Source organism: Schistocerca americana, chromosome 9 (assembly GCF_021461395.2).
Source record: "Schistocerca americana isolate TAMUIC-IGC-003095 chromosome 9, iqSchAmer2.1, whole genome shotgun sequence".
Classification (NCBI taxonomy): domain Eukaryota; kingdom Metazoa; phylum Arthropoda; class Insecta; order Orthoptera; family Acrididae; genus Schistocerca; species Schistocerca americana.
Window position 1 is genome coordinate 179,472,377 of NC_060127.1, and position 15,717 is coordinate 179,488,093.

General features: G+C 44.9%; 1 protein-coding gene and 1 non-coding gene across 2 annotated transcripts in view; both read left to right on the forward strand.

Annotated features, from left to right (window-relative positions):
• Positions 1-15,717, forward strand: part of LOC124551118 (sensory neuron membrane protein 1-like) — a 291,988-nt gene that overhangs the window by 170,843 nt on the left and 105,428 nt on the right. The window lies entirely within an intron of this gene.
• Trnat-ugu lies at positions 9,430-9,503 on the forward strand. The gene has a single exon. It is a non-coding gene; the product is annotated as a tRNA-Thr (tRNA).

Sequence of the window (15,717 nt, forward strand, 5' to 3'; positions counted from 1 at the left end):
TTCAAGAATGAGAACGCTGCCGGCCACGGTGGCCGAGCGGTTCTAGGCGCTTCAGTCCGCAACCACGTGGCTGCTACGGTCGCAGGTTCGAATCCTGCCTCGGGCATGGATGTGTGTGCTGCCCTTAGGTTAGTTAGGTTTAACGTAACGTGTATCCACAGGACATGTGGCCTGTAATTGAAGAAGTGTCATGATGATCTCTCCATTGGTAAAAGATTCCGGAATAGTCCCCAATTCGGATCTCCGGGAGGGGACTGCCAAGGGGGAGGTTACCATGAGAAAAAGATTGAATAATCAACGTAAAGATAACGTTCTGACGTTCTGCGAGTCGGAGCGTGGAATGTCAGAAGCTTGAACGTCATAGGGAAACTAGAAAATATGAAAAGGGAAATGCAAAGGCTCAATCCAGATATAGTAGGGGTCAGTGAAGTGAAGTGGAAGGAAGACAAGGATTTCTGGTCAGATGAGTATCGGGTAATATCAACAGCAGCTGAAAATGGTATAACAGGCGTAGGACAGTGAACAGTTAAGTGACCGGGTTGTTCTAATCAGAATCGACAGCAGACCAACACCGACAACGATAGTTCAGGTATACATGCCGACGTCGCAAGCTGAAGATGAACAGATAGAGAAAGTGTATGAGGATATTGAAAGGGTAATGCAGTATGTAAAGGGGGACGAAAATCTAATAGACATGCGCGACTGGAATGCAGTTGTAGGGGAAGGAGTAGAAGAAAAGGTTATAGGAGAATATGGGCTTGGGACAAGGAATGAAAGAGGAGAAAGACTAATTGAGTTCTGTAACAAGTTTCAGCTAGTAATAGCGAATACCCTGTTCAAGAATCACAAGAGGAAGAGGTATACTTGGAAAAGGCCGGGAAATACGGGAAGATTTCAATTAGATTACATCATGGTCAGACAGAGATTCCGAAATCAGATACTGGACTGTAAGGCGTACCCAGATCACAATATAGTAGTGATGAAGAGTAGGCTGAAGTTCAAGACATTAGTCAGGAAGAATCAATACGCAAAGAAGTGGGATACGGAAGTACTAAGGAATGACGAGATACGTTTGAAGTTCTCTAACGCTATAGATACAGCAATAAGGAATAGCGCAATAGGCAGTACAGTTGAAGAGGAATGGACATCTCTAAAAAGGGCCATCACAGAAGTTGGGAAGGAAAACATAGGTACAAAGAAGGTGGCTGCGCAGAAACCATGGGTAACAGAAGAAATACTTCAGTTGAATGATGAAAGGAGGAAGTACAAACGTGTTCCCTGAAAATCAGGAATACAGAAATACAAGTCACTGAGGAATGAAATAAATAGGAAGCGCAGGGAAGCTATGACGAAATGGCTGCAGCAAAAATGTGAAGACATCGAAAAAGATATTATTGTCGGTAGGACAGACTCAGCATACAGGAAAGTCAAAACAACCTTTGGTGACATTAAAAGCAACGGTGGTAACATTAAGAGTGCAACGGGAATTCCACTGTTAAATGCGGAGGAGAGAAAAGATAGATGGAAAGAATACATTGAAAGCCTCTATGAGGGTGAAGATTTGTCTGATGTGATAGAAGAAGGAACAGGAGTCGATTTAGAAGAGATAGGGGATCCAGTATTAGAATCGGAATTTAAAAGAGCTTTGGAGGACTTACGGTCAAATAAGGCAGAGGGGATAGATAACATTCCATCAGAATTTCTAAAATCATTGGGGGAAGTGGCAACAAAACGACTATTCACTTTCGTGTGTAGAATATATGAGTCTGGCGATATACCATCTGACTTTCGGAAAAGCATCATCCACACAATTCCGAAGACGGCAAGAGCTGACAAGTGCGAGAATTATCGCACAATCAGCTTAACAGCTCATGCATCGAAGCTGCTTACAAGAATAATATACAGAAGAATGGAAAAGAAAATTGAGAATGCGCTAGGTGACGATCAGTTTGGCTTTAGGAAATGCAAAGGGACGAGAGAGGCAATTCTGACGTTACGGCTAATAATGGAAGCAAGGCTAAAGAAAATCAAGACACTTTCATAGGATTTGTCGACCTGGAAAAAGCGTTCGACAATATAAAATGGTGCAAGCTGTTCGAGATTCTGAAAAAGTAGGGGTAAGCTATAGGGAGAGACGGGTCATATACAATATGTACAACAACCAAGAGGGAATAATAAGAGTGGACGATCAATAACGAAGTGCTCTTATTAAGAAGGGTATAAGACAAGGCTGTAGCCTTTCGCCCCTACTCTTCAAACTGTACATCGAGGAAGCAATGATGGAAATAAAAGAAAGGTTCAGGAGTGGAATTAAAATACAAGGTGAAAGGATATCAATGATACCATTCGCTGATGACATTGCTATCCTGAGTTAAAGTGAAGAAGAATTAAATGATCTGCTGAACAGAATGAACAGTCTAATGAGTACACAGTATGGTTTGAGAGTAAATCGGAGAAAGACGAAGGTAATAAGAAGTAGTAGAAATGAGAACAGCGACAAACTTAACATCAGGATTGATGGTCACGAAGTCAGTGAAGTTAAGGAATTCTGCTACCTAGGCAGTAAAATAACCAATGACGGACGGAGCAAGGAGGACATCAAAAGCAGACTCGCTATGGCAAAAAAGGCATTTCTGGCCAAGAGAAGTCTACTAATATAAAAAACCGGCCTTAATTTGAGGAAGAAATTTCTGAGGATGTACGTCTGGAGTACAGCATTGTATGGTAGCGAAACATGGACTGTGGGAAAACCGGAACAGAAGAGAATCGAAGCATTTGAGATGTGGTGCTATAGACGAATGTTGAAAATTAGGTGGACTGATAAGGTAAGGAATGAGGAGGTTCTACGCAGAGTCGGAGAGGAAAGGAATATGTCGAAAACAGTGATAAGGAGAAGGGACAGGATGATAGGACATCTGCTAAGACATGAGGGAATGACTTCCATGGTACTAGAGGGAGCTGTAGAGGGCAAAAACTGTAGAGGAAGACAGAGATTGGAATACGTCAAGCAAATAATTGAGGACGTAGGTTGCAAGTGCTTCTCTGAGATGAAGAGATTGGCACAGGAAAGGAATTCGTGGCGGGCCGCATCAAACCAGTCAGTAGACTGATGACAAAAAAAAAAAAAAAGGTTTATGTAGTTCTAAGTCTACTGGACTGATGACCTCAGATGTTAAGCCCCATAGTGCTCAGAGCCATTTGAACCATTGGAATGAGAACTCTACCTAGGATGCCGCCATAGTCGTCAACAATGGTCATGCGCAGTAGGGCAGATCAGCAGTTCACGCTGAACGTTATGCGACGCCATTCATCAGCCTCCATGGTTCCCATTCACAGCACCACTCGAAACGCACCCGTTTGTGTTGTGGGGTCAAAGGCATCCTATGCACCAGATGGTAATTTCTTCGCTCGGCAGTTGCTACTTTCCGTCCAGTGGTGCAGTACGGCACAGAATTTTTTAGGGTATATAAGGATGGTGAACAGCATCAGATGTTCAGTGGACAGTGTGAAGAACACGGAGATGGTGCGTATTCGTATGTGACAGCGTTATTAGCAATTGACAGACTTTAAATGGGATTTCATCGTGGGCCTCTATTTGGACGGCTTGCCGAGTCGTTAAATATCTAAATCTTTTGGACATTCGGGTGTGACAGTGGCCAGATGTTACATTGTATGGGAACGTGAGCTCAGGCATATCGTCTCCAAGGTTCTGGTTGACCAAGTCTAATCACCACAAGTGATGATGGTTCAAATGGCTCTGAGCACTATGGGACTTAACTGCTGAGGTCATCAGTCCCCTAGAACTTAGAACTAGTTAAACCTAACTAACCTAAGGACATCACAAACATCCATGCCCGAGACAGGATTCGAACCTGCGACCGTAGCGGTCTTGCGGTTCCAGACTGCAGCGCCTTTAACCGTACGGCCACTTCGGCCGGCAAGTGATGATGACTGCTGTACAAAGTATATGATAGTTCCTTGACATCTGCGCGTGCCATCCGGGAACAAGTAATTGTTTCCCTGCAACGTTCTGTGTTACCCCACATCATTGATCCTAGACTGTCCATAGGTGGACTAGAGAAATGCAGTCACGTCCGCAGGCTGCTGTTAACATCACAGCACAAACGGCCGCGTTTGGAGCGATGCCATGACAGAGAAACATGGACTGCTGATGAATGGCGTCGCGTTGCCTTCAGCGATGAACTGTGCGTTGGCCTTATCCTGATTCACCATAGTCAGTGAGAATGGAGATGACCAGATTGAGGACAAAATCTTCCAATACGAAGTCTGTTCAAAAAATTCCGGAACATTCGTAATTTCTCTCCAACGGTGTGTTGGAGCGACCTGGGACAGGCATATCTGCACACGCGTGTGTAACTGCTGGAAGTTTCATTGTTGTATGTCTGTAGTTATTGTTCAGTGCTGTACTGAGTAGAAACCTGTGTAGCACAGCTGGCGTATTTCGAGATGGCAGAGTTAGAGGACCAACGCGGGAGCATAAAAATGTTGCTTGAAACTCGAGAAAACCTTTACAGAGACACGGAAAACGATGCATTAGCTTTCGACTAAACGAACCACAGCTCGCTGTCTATTGTTTCACTCGTTCCTCAAAACCATCCCAACCACGAAACGCAATGGACCTGATGGGATACCGTACCATTCCAGGAGGGGCGTTCAATAAGTAAAACACTTTTTTTCTGAAAACAGGTTCGTTTTATTTGGAATTCCAATACACCATGTTATTCCCCACCCTTATGGCTACAAAACCCCTTTTGGCAACACGATCTCCATTCAATGCGACGGCCTTACGACTCCTTCCCGGGAGGTCCTGTATGCCCGTATGGTCTACAGATCCAAGTCGGAGCATCTTGCTGCATATTCTCAGTTCGAATATAATGAATTTCCTTGAGACAGGGAAGTTGCTGTCCATACATCAGCACGGCATTAGAAAGCATCGCTCCTGCGAAATGCAACTCACCCTTTTTTCCACATGATATCTTGCGAATCGTGGATGAAGGCTATCAGACCGATGCCATATTCCTTGACTTCCGGAAAGCGTTTGACTCAGTGCCCCACTGCAGACTCCTAGCTAAGGTACGAGCATATGGGATTGGTTCCCAAATATGTGCGTGGCTCGAAGATTTCTTAAGTAACAGAACCCAGTACGTTGTCCTCGATGGTGAGTGTTCATTGGAGGCGAGGGTATCATCTGGAGTGCCCCAGGGATGTGTGGTAGGTCCGCTGTTGTTTTCTATCTACATGAATGATCTTTTGGATAGGGTAGATAGCAATGTGCGTCTGTTTGCTGATGATGCCGTGGTGTACGGGAAGGTGTCGTCGTTGAGTGACTCTAGGAGGATACAAGATGACTTCGGCAGGAATTGTGATTGGTGTAAAGAATGGCAGCTAACTCTAAATATAGATAAATGTAAATTAATGCAGATGAATAGGAAAAAGAATCCTGTAATGTTTGAATACTCCATTAGTGATGTAGCGTTTGACACAGTCACGTCGATTAAATATCTGGGCGTAACGTTGCAGAGCGATATGAAGTGGGACAAGCATGTAATGGCAGTTGTGGGGAAGGCGGATAGTCGTCTTCGGTTCATTGGTAGAATTTTGGGAAGATGTGGTTCATCTGTAAAGGAGACCGCTTATAAAACACTAATACGACCTATTCTTGAGTACTGCTCGAGCGTTTGGGATCCCTATCAGGTCGGATTGAGGGAGGACATAGAAGCAATTCAGAGGCGGGCTGCTAGATTTGTTACTGGTAGGTTTGATCATCACGCGAGTGTTGCGGAAATGCTTCAGGAACTCGGGTGGGAGTCTCTAGAGGAAAGGAGGCGTTCTTTTCGTGAATCGTTACTGAGGAAATTTAGAGAAGCAACATGTGAGGCTGACTGCAGTACAATTTTACTGCCGCCAACTTATATTTCGCGGAAAGACCACAAAGATAAGATGAGATGAGATTATGGCTCGTACAGAGGCATATAGGCAGTCACTTTTCCCTCGATCTGTTTGGGAGTGGAACACGGAGAGAAGATGCTAGTTGTGGTACGAGGTACCCTCCGCCACGCACCGTATGGTGGATTGCTGACTATGTGTGTAGATGTAGATGTATACCCATCAGTACCATCCACGTCATCCACGTGCTGCTTCATGTGGAGTGCACCTTTCTTAGGACCAAATAGATGGAACTCGGAAGATGCGAGATCCAGGCTGTAGGGTGGCTACGCTCACATATCTTGTATGTATTAAGTGCGGCCCTCCACGCCGACACTTGCATGGTGACCATTCAAAAAGATCTACTGTCACCTCTGTTTTGGTTAGTATCAGAAAAGAATTCCGCCGAAAATGAAGGCATTTCTTTTTTCCTAGCTTCTTAATAATTTTAACTTTCAGAGAAGCGTCATGAGCGGCGAATTTTGAGTAAAACTCACACATTACTCTGGCTGCCATGTTGAAACTTGCTTTTTCTTTTTTTTTTTTTTTTTTTTTTTTGCGAAACACAGCGGAGTTGACACTGCCTCACTTCACTAACGCTTTGTGCACACATAATTGCGGGAGAGTTTTGAAGAGCTGTGTATTACACCGCTGCCTATTAAAATAGCTACGCCACGAATATGGCGTGCTACAGTCCCGAAATTTAACAGACAGGAAGAACATGTTGTGATATGCAAATGATTGGTTTTTCAGAGCATCCACACAAGGTTGGCGCCGGTGGAGCCACCTACAACGTGCTGACATGAGGAAAGTTTCCAACCAATTTCTCATACACAAACAGCAATTGACCGGCGTTGTCCGATGAAACGTTATTGTGATGCCTCGTGTAAGGAGGGGAAATGCGTGCCATCACGTTTCCGACTTTGATAAAGGTCGGATTATAGCCTATCGCGATTGCAGTTTATCGTATCGCGACATTGCTCCTCGCGTTGGTCGAGATCCAATGTTAGCAGAATATGGAATCGGTGGATTCAGGAGGGTAATACGGAGCACCGTGCTGGATCCCAACGGCCTCGAATCACTAGCAGTAGAGATAACAGGCATCTTAGCCTCAAGGCTGTAACGGATCGTGCAGCCACGTCTCGATCCCTGAGTCAACACATTGGGACCTTTGAAAGACGACAACAACCATCTGCACGAACAGTTCGACGACGTTTCAAGCAGCATGGACTATCAGCTCGGAGACCACGGCTGCGGTTACCCTCGACGCTGCGTCACAGACAGGAGCGCCTGCGATGGTGTACTCAACGACGAACCTGGGTGCATGAATGGCTCTGCGTCATTTTTTCGGATGAATCGAGGTTCTGTTTACAGCATCATGACGGTCGCATCCGTGTTTGGCGACATTGCGGTGAACGCACATTGGAAGCGTGTATTCGCCATCACCATACTGGCGTATCACCCGGCGTGTTGCAGGTTTCAGGTCCTGTACGGGCCTTTCTGGATACAGAAAATGTTCGACTGCTGCCCTCGCCAGCAGATTCTCTAAATCTCTCACCAACTGAAAACGTCTGGTCAATGGTGGCCGTGCAACTGGCTCGTCACAATACGCCAGTCACTGCTCTTGATGAACTGTGGTTTCGTGTTGAAGCTGCATGGGCAGCTGTACCTGTACACGCCATCCAAGCCACTCAATGCCCAGGCGTATCAAGGCCGTTATTACGGTCAGAGGTGGTTGGTCTGGGTACTGATTTCTCAGGATCTATGCACCCAAATTGAGTGAAAATGTAATCACAGGTCAGTTCGAGTATATTGTATTTATCCAACGAGTACCCGTTTATGATCTGCATTTCTTCTTGGTGTAGCAATTTTAATGGCCAGTAGTGTAAGTTTATTAAGTGAGGAAAAGTAAGGTCAGTAGCTTATGAAAAAGCACATACACGGTTCAAAAGAAAGTTTAATGTCTTCACTTATGTTATTCAAAAACCCATAGCATTTCTCGTTTCACCATCTAACGATAGCCCTCACCAATCACAATATTTCATCGAAAAAGTCTGTAGTTGTTGGAATAACACGGTAGATAATGACGTTTTACGTAATAACGATATGGCAAAATACTCTCTTCTTCGTGTGCTATCATTTGCCAAAATCTCATTTCGATATCTGAAACCGTTCATGAAATATGAGGAATGTTGTGAATATTTCACTCTGGCTTTATCACTGGTGCGGCGCGATCGCAAACGAGTGTGCTACATCAAATCAGTTTTCTCGACATTACTGAGAGATAGATACCTCTACCCAAGTCTAAGGAAAAATTCAGTATGTTAAAACTTCATACGCTACAACGTATTATGTAATACTCACCAAACGGAAAATCTTAGCGACCTCTAGTTTTCATTCCAAAGTTTCCCAAATTACGCGCCGTGTCTTATTTCCATGTATATGTAATAGTAACTACGACCATTAAGGAAATGATGGGTACATTATTATGAACCTGACATAAAAGCTATAAGTAAAGCGAAAATGAAATTTGTTTACCGTATACTTTCTGTAAAATCGTTTTTGAGAAAAATTTCAGGGCGTGCGCCTAGATTCTGTCAACGCTGACCGGCCGAAAGGGTGCAACGCACTTATCGGTCTCCCCTTCCGAAGAAACACATCAACTCGCCCAGTCGTTGAACGAAAACTGGTCATAGCGGATCGGCGACCTCCTCGGACCCTACGTGTGCTTCCCAAAGTAGTGCCGCCTGCAGCGCCGGCAGTTCGGCAACCCTCCACACGCACCTGTATTGCGGCTGGACGATTTGCCCTGATACAGTAGATGTTTCCCACTTTACCCTTCACTAATATGTTTGTATTCTGTAGTGCTCGGTTGTGGCTCAGTAATGCTCACCCAGCTGAGCTACTCGTACGTTAACAGTGGTGCACAGCAGTACAGAGAGGTTTACTGATAAAGAGTTAGCCGATGTGCAATTCGTGTATCGGTTCATTAAATGCAAAACAATGACGCTGTGCAGTGCGGATCCTACAGTGTCAGCAAAAACACTACACCACCTCTTCAGGAGAGAGTTGTTGAGACACGCTGTTTCACATGTTGCACGTATTTCTGATTGCAGTTTACTGGCTTTCCCACTGTTCTCAAGGTATTCTACTTATCTACACTACTGGCCATTAAAATTGATACACCAAGAAGAAATGCGGATGGTAAACGGGTATTCATTGGACAAACATACTAGAACTGACATGTCATTACATTTTCACGCAATTTGGGTGGATATATCCTGAGAAATCAGTACCCAGAACAAACACCTCTGACCGTAATAATGGCCTTGAGTCACTCTTACGGGAATCGGCGCCGCGCCGCGAGTAATGAGTATAATGGGCGGGGGCACTACGAATGTAGTGCGGGACAATGCGTTGAGAATGTGGGTTTCGCGGGAGGCGTGCCAGAGATAAATCCCTGCAGTCGCGCTATCCTCTGTGTCCTCGGTGGCTCAGATGGATAGAGCGTCTGCCATGTAAGCAGGAGATCCCGGGTTCGAGTCCCGGTCGGGGCACACATTTTCATCTGTCCCCGTTGACGTATGTCAACGCCTGTAAGCAGCTAAGGGTGTTCATTTCATTGTGACCTCTGGTATACCACTGTGCTGTGCTGGTATCTCGCGCAAAAAGATATGCCGTTATGTCCGGCCATTCTGCATAGTGCTTGCCCACACCTTAACGCCTAGGCCATTCTCATGACGCTCGTGTGTTTTCTGTGTTTTGTAACGTGTTGCCTTTCCTCTCCACACTAAATGGTTGCCAGAATCACTTGCCATAGTGAAGCGGGATTAGTCGCAGAAGACCATTCCGAACCATTGTTGCTGTCCCCAGCACCATCGTGGTTGAAGTAGAGTGCATTTAACAGGCTTCCGGGTATATAAACCAGCTTGATTTAATTGCCGCGAAATGTTTCTGGCAGAGACACTTTTACCGGTAGCGGTTGCAACGTTCGCAGCTATATCCCTAGGAGTGAGATGTCTGTTATTTTTCGCCACTGCGGCTACGTGTCGATCCTCTTGTGATGTGGTGGTACCAACAGCATGCTTCAGCAGAGAATTTCCACCTTCAGCAGCCTTTTTGAATAGCGAGATGATACTTTTGGACACACCCGTTACTTTGGCAACAGTAGTGACATCTGGCGGGCTTCTAGCTGTCTAGCCGCTCGCCCACGACCGTAGGCACTCAAATGATGTCTTGCAGACATCTTGTCGTACCGTACAGAAAATTGCACTAATCGGTTCCACAACAGCCTTCGACGAACACCGCACTGCATTAGGCTATCGAATGCCTACAAAGCATTCGCCCACAGACTTCACTGCAATTAACCCATCCCGCTCCCTACATTTCCTTTCGCTATCATTGCTTGGGTGTTCCGTAGCAATTGTCGGTTTTTCCTTAGCAGTTGCCAGTCGTTTGTTAGCAAGCGTCAGTTGTTCCATAGCAGTTGTTAAGCAACGTAAAAAATTTACCCGTCTACAAGAAGGGCAGTAGAAGTAATCCACAAAACTACCGTCCAATATCCTTGACATGGATTTGTTGTAGAATCTTAGAACATATTCTGACCTCAAACATAATGAGGCATCTTGAACAGAATGACCTCCTCAATACCAACCAGCATGGATCCCAAAATCATCGATCATGTGAAATCTAACTCTCCCTTTTCTCACATGATATACTGAAAGCTTTTGGTGAAGGCAATCAGGCCGATGCATAATTTCTTGATTTCCGAAAAAAATTGGGTACCACAACTACGCTTATTGTCAAAAGCACGATCATATGGGATATCAAGTGAAATTTGTGATTGCATTGAGGACTTTTGGTAGGGAGGACACAGCTTGGATGGAGAGTCATTGTGAGATGTAGAAGTAACTTTGGGTGTGCCTCAGGGAAGTATGTTGGCTCCCTTTACTGTTCACGTTGTATATTAATGACCTTGAACACAATATTAATAGTAGAATCCGGCCTTTTGCAGATGATGCAGTTATCTGTAAAAACGTAGTACCCTCTGCCTATAATATCAATGAGTCACTGGTGCAATCGTCCAACTCTTGTAAATACCTGGGTGCAATACTTCGTAAGGATACGAAATGGAAGGATTACATAGGTTCAGTGGTGGGTAAAGCAGATGGTAGACTTCGGTTTATTGGTAGAATACTGGGGAAGTACAATCAGTCTACAAAAGAGACTGCTTACAAATCACTCGTACGACTGGTTCTAGAAAATTGCTCAAGTGTGTGGAACCTGTACCAGATAGGACTAACAAGGGGTATTGAAAGAATATAGAGAAGGCCAGCACGAATGGTCACAAGTTTGTTTAACTTGTGGAAGAGTGTCACAGAGATGCTGAAGGAACTGAATTGGAAGGCTCTTAAAGATAAACGACTATCTCGAGAAAGTTTATTAACCAAGTTTCAAGAACCAGCTTTAAATGATTACTCTAGGGACATACTACAAACCCCCTACACATTGCTCACATAGCGATGGTGAGGATAAGAGTAGAATAATTACTGCATGCACAGAGGCATTCAAACAATTAGTCTTCCCACGCATCATACTTGAATGAAACAAGGAGAAACCCTGATAACTGGTACAATCGGATATACCCTCTACTGTGCACTCTCACGGTGGTTGGTAGACTATAGATGTACATGTAGATGTAGTTGATACCAAACATTTACGAAACTTTTTCTCGCCGACAACCGCCCACAAAATGACTAAAGAAAGAACGTTTATATCTTCCTACATTTCCCTATTCATTCGGTAAAACCGCCGCATCAGGCACGACGTTATAATTTATTACTTTTTCTTAGTATTCGCAGCACATTAGCAGACGGTCTCCACATATACCGCAGAAAGTATCTGCAAAATTAATTCATTCTACGACATTTTGCTCGGACGAATTTTGAATACATAGTTACATTATTACTCTGTAACAGTCCACCAGTGACCACGGGACATCGTAGGCATGACTGAAAGTCGTGGTAGAGTTGTTAGGCCATTGTAATCACAAAAATAAAAATGGCTTTAAAATAGCTGGTTGGTCACGAAACGATGTTCACAGGATGTTTCTGGAATTTTTTTCTTATTCATTACGGGTTTCGGGCTCTGCCCGTCTTCAGATGACCTGGTGAACAATATATTTTGTTACATTCTTGCAATTTTTTTTATTGTCATTTCATACCGCTGCCCCATGTGGGCAGCAGTGGGCAGCAGTGGGTCAGAACCGGCACAATACGCCACTCTTCGGCCGAGAGACGGTAGGGGCGATACAGGAGAAACGGTAAAACCAAACAAATAGGGGATAAAAGATGAAGTTGACACTTATAGAGGGGAAAACAATGAGGGTTAAAACACACAAAAAGAAGAAGTTTAATGAGGGACATTTGTATATAATTCACGTAAAAATAAAATACACTCAGAGAAGACCTAGTACAGAAACACTGGCGACACTAACAGCACAATAAAAAACGGCACCACAGTATGAAAAGACACACGAGACGACGACACTGAAAACAGACCTTTCAGCATTGCAGCGCGTCAGCAATGGTAAGTATCGAAATAATTATGAAAAATCCGCTTCGATTGCACAAACTACCTGGTGTTTACCTAGGTTTCAGCGTGGGTAACCACGCCTTCTTCAGAACAAGTATAACACAGCTTGCCTAAATAGGCATAGTCAGAGGCTAAAATCAACACCTACAGCGGCAAGACCCCATAAATTTTTTTGCAAATACACGGTACATATGTACCAAGTCAATAATATTACAAAATTGTTAAGGCTTTCGTGGCCACTTGTTGACAAACTGCCTATTGGCTTCTGTCTCGGGTTCTTCGGCCGACGTTCATCTAATGATTTTTCTGACTTTTCGCCAGCACGAGTGGCTGGCATTGTCAAAGCTTCACCCTCCATTGTCGGTGGTTAACTGGAGCCGAGCTCGCGGCCGCAGACTATAAGTACCTGGCGCGCCAACGTCCGAGGGCTTCTCCGCGGTCATTTCCGGTGCGGTTCTCCTCTTGCTACCTGCGACAGTCGTTCGCTGCAGTACGGGAAGCCAAGATCCGTTTACCTTAAGGCTTTCCTCTTTCTTGTTCAAACAGTTCGCGTGTTTTTGTATTTCTACAGCTTCTCTGAACAAGCGCGTGTGATAATGCTTCTCTACAGCCAGAACTTCCGTGTCGGCGAATTTTATTACGTGGTCGGTCTCATTCAGTGCGTGCTCTGCCACGGCCGATTTCTCCACCTGCCCCAACCTGCAATGTCGCTAATGCTCTTTGATCCTGGTGTTGATGGATCGTCCAGTCATTCCGACATAAACTTTTCCGCATGTGCATGGTATACGGTATATTCCCGACATTGCAAGTGGGTCTCTTTTCTTCTTCGCCGATCTATGACACTCTTTGATCTTCCTTGTCGGTTTGAAAACCGTCTTTACGCCATGTTTGCGCAACATACTGCCGATTCTGTCCGTCACTCTGGGAATGTATGGCAGATAGGCCGTACCCGACATTTCTTTTTCTGGTTCCTTACTTCGCCGAGTGTTTGGCTCTGTTACACTTCTAACATAATTTGTGGAGTACCCATTGCTCCTCAGGACAGTTTCCAGGTGTTGCATTTCACCTCAGACGAGAAATGCAACACCTGGAAACTGTCCCGAGGAGCAATGGGAATTAGGACATATTTAATAGCAACGCACGACAAACTTTGTGCACGGATGGTAAATCAGCCACAAGCTAATATGGAGGCCCTAGAATTAGGTAGAAATTACAACTAAACTAAAAAGATAGCTATGCTACGGACGTTATTGTTAACGGATAAAACTGCATTAATAATATCTGCAGCAGAAACAATCATAGTCGCTACATCGCCATAATACTAAGCGGCCGACCAGGCCGTAATCAGAAGACGTTAAAGATTTATAATGCCTTGGCTCCATGATCATATAATTACGTATAAGTCAACGAAGATACATAAAATACCTCCTAAAAGCGCGCAGCAATACCATCCGTGAACAATCAACATCGTGCGCGTGCATCAACCAACTTCCATGTCATGCAACTTAATGCGAAAAATTGAGTAAGGGACCGAAACCTTCAAAGAAATTTCTGTTTTTTAATTGGAGCTGATCGTTAAGGACATCGTCCTTGGCATATTGCAGGTGTTTAAAAATCTTCATTTCCTCGGAGATGTCCAATTTTGAACCCTTAACTTCAGCATGATGCAACTCGATATTAGACGGAGAACTCGGTGCATGAGCCTGTGACCATCGTACGTCGGCTGGGGCGAGGCAGCACACACAGAGGTTGAGATAAGTAACATTACTGACTTGATACATACGTACCGTGTATTTGTAAGAAATTTTATGGGGTCTTGCCGCTGTAGGTGTTGATTTTAGCCTCTGACTATGCCTATTTAGGCAAGCTGTTTTATATTTGTTCTGAAGAAGGCGTGGTTACCCACGCTGAAACCTAGGTAAACACCAGGTAGTTTGTGCAGTGGAGGCGGATTTTTCATAATTATTTCGACACTGAAAACACATTGCACTGGTGTAACCCATATGACGAGCACCAAAACACGGCGGAGAGTAAGCTGGATTAACCTGGAAAGGGGGGGGGGGGGGGGGGAGGCCAGAGAGGGTAGAAAGAGGAGGGAGAGGAAGGGGTCGGTTAAGGAGGGGGGCAGGAAGGGGCAGAAGGGGAGGGGACAAATCTTGCAAAATCACCCACGTGTATAAATATGGAGCTCCCATAAAGAACAACCATATTACAACAAGATATTAAAGGCATAATACACACCCTTTGATACAAAGTGAACATGCAACTTCGACAAAGTTGTCAAAAGCGACATGGGCCTTACAATTCCAAACAGCAAAATAAGATTTCAACTAAACATGTGTGTTACTAACAGCCGAGTAATGTGGCTGGCGGCCATTCGCGACCTAGTGCCAACTACACCGAAGAGCCCATGAGACTGGCACACCTGCCTTATATCGTATAGAGCCCCATCGAGCAGGCAGAAGTGGTATGGACTCGGCTACTGTCTGACATAGCGCTGGAGGGAAGTGACGCCATGGATCCTGCAGGGCTGTCCATAAATCCGTAAGAATAGGAGTGGATGGAGATCTCTTCCGCACAGCACATTGCAAAGCATCCCAGATATGCCCAATAATGTTCGTGTGTCGGCAGTTTTCTGGCCAGCGGAAGTATTTAAACTCCTAAGAGTGTTCCTGGAGCCACTCTGTAGCAATTCCGCACGTGTGGGGAGTCGCATTGTCCTGCTGGAATTGCCCAAATGCGTCGGAATGCACAATGGACATGAATGGATGCAGATGATCAGACTGGATGCTTATGCACGTGTCACCTGTCACAGTCCTGTTTCCAGTTATCCGCAGTCCAATGTCGGTGTTGAATGGTCCAGGCGAGGCGTAAAGCTTTGTATCGTGTAGTCATCAGGGGTACACGAGCGAACCTTCGGCTCCGGAAGCCCATATCGATGATGTTTCGCTGACACTTGTTGATGGGCCAGCATTGAAATCTGCAGCAATCTGCGGAAGGGTTGCACTTCTGACTGCTTGAACAATTCTCTTGGGCCATGGTTGGTCCCGTTCGTGCAGGATCTTTTTCCGGCCGCAACGGTGTCGGAGATTTGATCTTTTACGCGATTCCTGATATTCACGGTACACTCGTGAAATGGTCGTAAGCGAAAATCTCTACCTCGGAGATGCTGTGTCC